We start from the raw sequence: 7913 nt of genomic DNA on the forward strand, positions 1-7913 counted from the left end.
TTTCAGAAAATGACAACTTCAAACCTGATTTTCAAACACTAAATGATTTCAGCTGTAAAGGTGATGAATATAAAAGTTGTATAACTCATCAAGATCTCCTACTTTTATTTTGGTCATTTCTTCTTTTTCATAAAGTGTTAAGTGATTTCATAAAGTTTTAGTAGTAATAGAGTGGATGTTCAAATAGAGTCATCTGGATGTTGCAAATGGTAGTCTCACACACATGCATAAATGTAGTCTCACACACATACAAAAATATGTAGTCTTACACACGTACATAAATATATAGTCTCGCATGCATGCATAAATGAAGTCTTACAAACACACACTTACACAAACAATCCACGTTCAACAACTAGCTAGCCCGCTGTAACGACTTTCCCATTGACACCTTTTTGTTCCCATGGCACTATGTCTTTGGGGAGGTTCTTTTCCACAACACTGATCTTCTTAGGAAAGTCTGTGAATAGCGGCATCTCATCGTAGTTATTATAAGCTTCAACATCATCCACGCCATCAACTCCAATAATGTGCTGTTTCCCAGAGGCAACCACGTGCTTTGTCTTCTTCTTCGGAGGGAGGTTACTTTGTGGGTCAGACATATAGAAAACTTGTGCGACATGTGAAGCGAGCACCCAAGGGTCATCTTGGTAGCCTAGATTCTTGAGGTCCATGACTCTCAATCCGATCTCGTTCAGTTGGTGTTGTTTGATCCAACGGCATCGAAACAGGGCCACCATTATATCACTTCCATAGTCAAGTTCCCATATCTCTTCAATGATGCCAAAGTATTGGATCTTTCGCCCCAATCCATCGAGAGCCTCTATTCGAATGCTGCTGTTTTTTTCACATATTTACTATCCTTTGTGTGGGTATAGTACGTATACTCATTGATGTCATAAGCATTCCAAGATGTCACCTGTCTCGATGGCCCCTCTGCCAACCTACTGATGGTAATAGAGTCTGTGGTTTCTCTAGGCGGTATGTTTTGGTCCTTCAACCATGTAGTTAGTCATTGCTTGTGTTGTTTCATGACCCAATCATCCGAACGGCCATTTCTCTCTACCATAATGGTAGCCAAGTGTTCATCAATGTACGGTTGCATCAGTTGTGTACTCTGCAAGACACTGTAATGCGCCTGACTCACCTCTTTGTAATCATGGTCGATGAACACTTTTCTACCACTAGTACCCTTCCCGGCCAGCCTACCCTTGTGACGAGAATCGGGTTTACCAATCCCTTTCTGTACTTTTAGGTACTCTTGACAGCACTCGATGACTTCTTCAGTACTGTAACCCTCTATCATGAAGCCCTCTGGGTATGCTCGATTATGCACGTATCAACTTAGAACCGACATGAACCGCTCATAGGACCACATTTCATGCAAGTAGCAAGGGCCCATCGCCTGTATCTGATGAACCATGTGAATCATGAGATGTGGCATTATATCAAAAAAAGTAGGAGGTAAACACATCTCCAGTTGGTTTTGTGTCTCCACCACAAATTCATGTAGGTCACTCAGCTCTTGCTTGCTAATCGTCTTCTGTTAGATCTTCGAAAAGAAGTAGCACATACGGGTGATGGCCATTTTCAAGAACTCTGTCTTTATGGCAATTGTGAGCCTTGTAGTGTGTTATTGACAAGTCCTTCATCGACACTAGTTTCTTAACATTTGCTAAAAACCCAGTTGGGACTTTGATCCCCCTTAGGAAAGTGCATATAGCTCTCTTCTCGTCTGGTGTTAGATTGAAGCACGCCACGGGCAGAGTGTATTTTCCATTAGCCTCAGGTACCGGGTGAAGCTGTGGCATCACGTTTAGCTGCACCATGTCTTTCCGTGCTTTCAGACCATCCTTTGACTTGCATGTGTCCATCAAGGTAGCAATGAGACTCTCAAAGACATTCTTCTGCACGTGCATAGCATCAATGGCATGGGGGACCTCCAAGTCTGGCCAATAAGGTAGATACTGAAAGAAGATCGATTATTTCTTGAAAGGTACGCCTTCGACAGGAGGTGTTCTTCTATCTCTGTTCGTCCCATCTGGATTCTTCTTTCCATAGATGACGTGTATGTTTTTCACCATTCTGTACACGTGTTCTCCGTTATGACGTCTCTCCGGAGGGGATCAATCTCCGGGGCGTTGTCATAAAATCTAAAGAACAATTTGCTGCGGTACTTGTGACTTGTCTTTAAGAAGCGCCGGTTCCTTAGGTAAACTATCTTCTTGGATACATCTAGGTGCACCCATGTAGTACCATCCAAGCAAACCAAGCATCCAGTCTTTCCTTTGATCTGTCTAGACAAAGCAAACAACGCGGGATAATCATTGGTAGTAACAAATATTATCGCTCTACATATGAAGTCCTCCTTTCAGAACGCATCGTACATCTGCTCCCTATGCCTCCATAGCCTCTCCATTTCTTGCATCAAAGGCTCGAGGAACACGTCTATATCAATGTCTGGTTGTTTAGGGATAGAAATAAGAATAGTGAGGAGAAGGTACTTCCTCTTCTGACACAACCATGTTGGGATTTTGTACATGGTCAAGATCACTGGCCATGTGTTGTGGTCACTCATCCTCTCATTGAAGGGATTCATTCCATCGGTGCTCAAGCCAAACCGTACATTTCTTGGGTCATCGCTGAATTCTTTGTGCTTCTCATCAAACCTTTGCCACTGACTACAATCAGCCGGGTGTGCAATCTTATCATCATCCACCTTGCGCTCATCATCCCACCATGTCATGAGTGCGGCTTCTTTAGGGTTCAGGAAGATACGTCTCAAGCGATCGATCACTGGCAGGTATCACATTACCAAGGCAGGAATTCTTCTCTGCTTTGCATCGTTGCCTAATGGAGTGTCCTCTAGGGGCTGAGATTCTTGTACCACCTTTTTATACCCTTCTTATTCCTCTTTTTCCCCGTGGAGGGTTCGTCCCTACCGTAAAGGTCATTGTTCTTGTACCGGCTGGCCCCACACCGGGGACATTTATCCGGTGACTTGAACGTTTTGCCATGAAAAAGTATACAGTGGTTGGGGCATGCATGGATTTTTTCAACCCCCATTGTCAATAGACTTATGACCTTTTTCGCTTGTTATGTGTTGGCGGGAACTGAGTTTGGTTGTGGCAGCACCCATGATAGGAGATGCAATAGATCATTGAAACTGCAGTATAACCAGCCGTACTTAGCCTTTAGGATGAGCAGCTCAAGCACAAAACGTAGCAATGTCCAATGTGCCGGACAGCCCTTTTCAACACCATACACAGTCTCCTTCAATGCTTTTGTCACCCTTTCCAAATTTTCTAGACCTTTCGGGCTATTTAGTAAAATCTCTGGTCCAAGGGCTTGAATCATGTCCTCTAAATCATCATCTTCATCCCCGACACGTGCTCCACCATCATTATTCGCACCACCTTCGTCGTTACCATCCCAACCACCAGCATCACCACCTTGTTCATTGCCAAACTTGAAATCCATTCGTGCATCAAGCTCTGCTGAATATTGGGACAGGGATTCTATTGTTTCGTCGTCGTATTCATCCTCATCCTCGTCGTTAACAATAACCGTTTCACCATGATAAATCCACACTGTGTAGTCCTCAACAAATCCTCGCATAATCAAATGTGATCTGATGGTAGTCACATCTGTCCATGCCATACGGTTCTTATAATCTTTACATGGGCAAGTAATTGTATTCCTTATTCTCTTTCAATGTCGTTGCATGCTTCTTTGAGGCTTCAATAAATTTATCCACATCTTCACAAAAACCTGCCTTGAACCTTAACGAACCATACATCCAAGAGTTCTTGTACTCCATCTTTTACAACAACAACAAAACAAACATTAAAGGACTACTTATTCAGATATATATATATATATATAATAATAAATTAATAATTACTTGAGAATAATTGTATATACTTCAGATATATATGAATATAAATCTAATATAATTACATGAAGCATACAAACACACCATGGTAGAGGAAAATTAATTAATGGCCTATTTATCCATAAATAATTAAAATACATATTTATTGATTACAATAAACAATTTCAAAGACAACAATTAGCAACAATTATACTTTACCCAATATCTTTCATATAAACCCTAGTCCAATTTTATCAAACATAAATTTACAAAAATGAAATTAATAAAAAAACCAAACCCTAGATCTAGATCCACATGCACATGAAACATCCATAAAACTAACTAATTGTTCACTAAAATCAAAAAACATGGACCAAATAAGGTACTGATCTTGTTCTCCTCCCTAATTTACCCTAGTACATTTAAAACTTGGCTCTAATTTGCTTCATAGCTCAAGCACCATAGAAGAGAGAGAAAAATAAAACTCTAATTACTCACTAACCAACCATTAAAACTTCAAAAAAAAGTGTGGAATAGTATTTTCTTACCTTCTACAACCTCTCCACCAAAGGATTTGAGATCAAAACCTTCCCCTTAATAGAGCAATTTTTGGGAGGTGCACAAGGCCTCCCCACCTTTCTTTCACGGGTTGGAGTGAGTGACCTGAGGAGGAAGAAGTATTGCAGCTATTTTATATGTGGGTCATTTGTAGGGGCGGCTGGTGATTGAGCCCGCCCCTACAAATCCGAGCTATATATACGTAGGCATTTGTAGGGGCGGCTCAATCACCAGCCGCCCCTACAAATAGAAATTCCAGGGGCGGCTGGTGATTGAGCCGCCCCTACAAATCAGACCCCATTTGTAGGGGCGGCTCGTATCACCAGCCGCCCCTGCTGTTCCATTTGTAGGGGCGGCTGGTATCTGGGCACCCGAGCACGCTACTGTAGGGGCGGCTCCATCACCAGCCGCCCCTATAAAAAAATTCAATCCGTTGCTAAAAATCGTTTTTTACGTAGTGTCCTATATCTTTAGACTGTTCCATTTCTTCATATATATAGATGGTCTATATTTTTCTCAGCTATTAGAAAATTTATTATAACAGAGAACTACTTTTGATGGCACATCTGGAAAGAACGCAAAATGAGTTACAACCAATAGCAGTAGTTGGCTACCTAGTTGGTTAGAATTTGGCTAAAAAATTAGTCCACCTATTAACCATCTTATTTGGTTATACTGGAGCTGATTTTGCACTACTTTTTAGCTATCTAGCGATTAACCCTTGTATCAAACATGCTCTTTGTTTGGCTTTTCCTTTTCTCGCTTGTCTTATTAGTTTGGGGCTTTAATTTTGGTCTTTGCAGGTCGGCTTCTCGTGTTTCAGCCCGCTATATAGTGGTGTTTTTAGTAGTTTGTTTTCTTGGCTTCTCTTGGTCGTTCTTAGTGGGTGTGACCTAGCTGATATCGTTTTTTGTTCTATAATACTCCTTTTTTCCCCCCTCTCGTCTACTAGATTTGAGGTAGACATCCTGCCGTCCTTTTTTCTAAAAAAAAGGGGGTGGCAAAGAAGTTGAAATAGGGCCATGCGATTATTTCCCTCACGACGGAGACCTGCAAGTTTTGGGCCTACAACACTTTATTAGGAAAACGAGGCTCAGGCGTATGTCAAGCATGATTCATGTATGGGTAAATGTGCAGCGGCAATGGGTATTGCGCCAGTAATGGGACTGAGTGACAGAAAAAATTGGTTGAGAGGATCACATATCACAGCAAAAATTGCATAAGCTCGTCGCAATCTGATCCAGTACACAAGAGATTTCTCTAACTAACCTGCCGGATAAATAAACCATACAAAAAACTGAAACACGGACATGCATCGTTGAGCAAAATGTTCTAGCTCGGAAGGCTCAAAACTACTTCAGCCCAGGGTCATAAGTCTGTTTGATTTTGGATAACTACTACATATAATGCTATATGTATCCATCTAACTCAGAAGGTTGCATTGCCCTCTCAAAATACCTGTTAAGGTAACCGCGGCCACTCTCGACCCCTATAAAAGTCTACCATCATATGCCTCCTAAAGCACACAACTTCTGCTAGTTAGCTCGACTTTGTCAAGGTCCCCTAGCCAAGCTTGCCATTGCCACAACATCACTGACTGGGCAGCTCATGTGGAGGCTGAAGATCGGCGAGGGCGGCGGGCCATGGCTGCGGTCGGCGAACAACTTCATCGGCAGGCAGGTATGGGAGTTTGACCCCGACGTTGGGAGCCAGGATGAGCTCGCTGAGGTTGAGAAACTGAGGAAGGAGTTCACAGAGAACCGTTTCCAGAAGAGGGTGGCGCAGGATCTCCTTTTGCGCATGCAGGTAATAACAAGCATAACAGAATTTGAAATTTATGTATTTTTCATTCACATGTTTTACAAGAACATGATACCTGGTCAAACCAGTACCCTTTGCAGTTATGACAATGACAGGCAACACTGGAAATAATGCCACTGAAATATTCCATCATATATACACTTGTTTTAGGTGTGTTGCCCAGGATAAACAAGGACTTGTTTGGATGCAAAACATTTTTGGAATATTGAAAAATACTGCAGTTCTGCAAAATACTTTGGTTTTTCAAACCTGCTGGGCGTGCACAAGCAGATTCACCTTCTAGCACATTTACATATTTAATTTGCAACACTTAATCCAAAGATGAACCCATAGAGATATTGTTGGCACTTGGCAGAACTCTAGGAGTAGCAATAACATAATATGGTCAAAGTGGCATATCAGTAGCTAAAACTTAAGAACATGTCTGCAATATTCTGTTTGCACTATTATGACGTGCACTAATTTAAAGGGATAATTTAAAAGAGGCATGACATGTACCATAAAATTCTCACGGTATATAATTGTATATATGTAATGCAGTATGCAAAACAAAACCATCTTCAAGTGGATGTTCCAGTCATCAAACTTGCACATAGTGCAGAAGTCACGGAAGGGACTATATTAGCATCATTGAGGCGAGCCCCCCAATATTCTACTCTACAAGCACATGATGGTCACTGGCCTTGTGATTATAGTGGTGTCATGTTCATTATGCCCATTCTGGTATGTGTTTCCTTTAATTTGCAAGAACTATGTATATTTGAATCATATTAAGGATGCACAACCACATAAGCATCATGACCGCAGGTTGGGGATCTCCAATCACCGTCGGTTGCAAACTAGCGCTGAAATGAAGATTATCACCGTCAATTTGCAACCGACGGTGATAATCAAATAAAAAATTATAAAAAAAACATTTGACTCGCCAAGCGTTGTTGTCTCCTGCAGCTACACCTACCACCGAGCTCACACCCACAATGCCGACACTGAGCTCGCCACTAGTGCCACTTTTCATCGTCGGATTCGAGCACCGGCCCACGCTTGCCGCTAGCACACACTAATACACAAATTATTTTGCGCAGCGTTTGGTAAACTGTCTCGGAAGCGGGCAGGCATTTCAACCGCCTCGGTTAATGCCTGGATTAACTGAGGCGGTCATTTTTTATTAACCGAGGCGGTTAAAATCTATTAACCGATGCGGGCCTTATAAGAGGCCCGCTTGGAAAAATCAGGCCATTTTCCCTGGCGGGCCTCGGTTAATATAGCCAAGCCCAATAGGCCCAGGCGAGGCCCGATAGCTGGAAGCAGTATAAATATAGGGTCTTAGGGTTTCTTCACTCCTCTCTCTCTCCCCACTCGCGCAGTCGGTCTCCCTCTCCCTCCCGTGCCTCCCTCTCCCTCCCTCTCCCTCTCCCGTGCCTCACACTCCCTCTCCTCTCCCTCACCCGAGCGGATCTGGAGGCCGGTGGGAGGAGCGCGCGGGCGCGGCGCCCTGGACACCCGACGACGCGGCGTCCTAGCCACCTGGCGACGCGGCCTCGTGGGCACGTCCTCGCGGGCGCGGCGGCCCAGCCTCGCCCCTCCTCCGCGATGGCGCCCCTCATCCCCCACGCCCTTCGATCTCCTCCGCGACGGTGCCGGTGGTGGAGCGGTGAGCGGA

The sequence above is a fragment of the Miscanthus floridulus genome, chromosome 10 (assembly GCF_019320115.1).
Source record: "Miscanthus floridulus cultivar M001 chromosome 10, ASM1932011v1, whole genome shotgun sequence".
Taxonomy (NCBI): Eukaryota; Viridiplantae; Streptophyta; class Magnoliopsida; order Poales; family Poaceae; genus Miscanthus; species Miscanthus floridulus.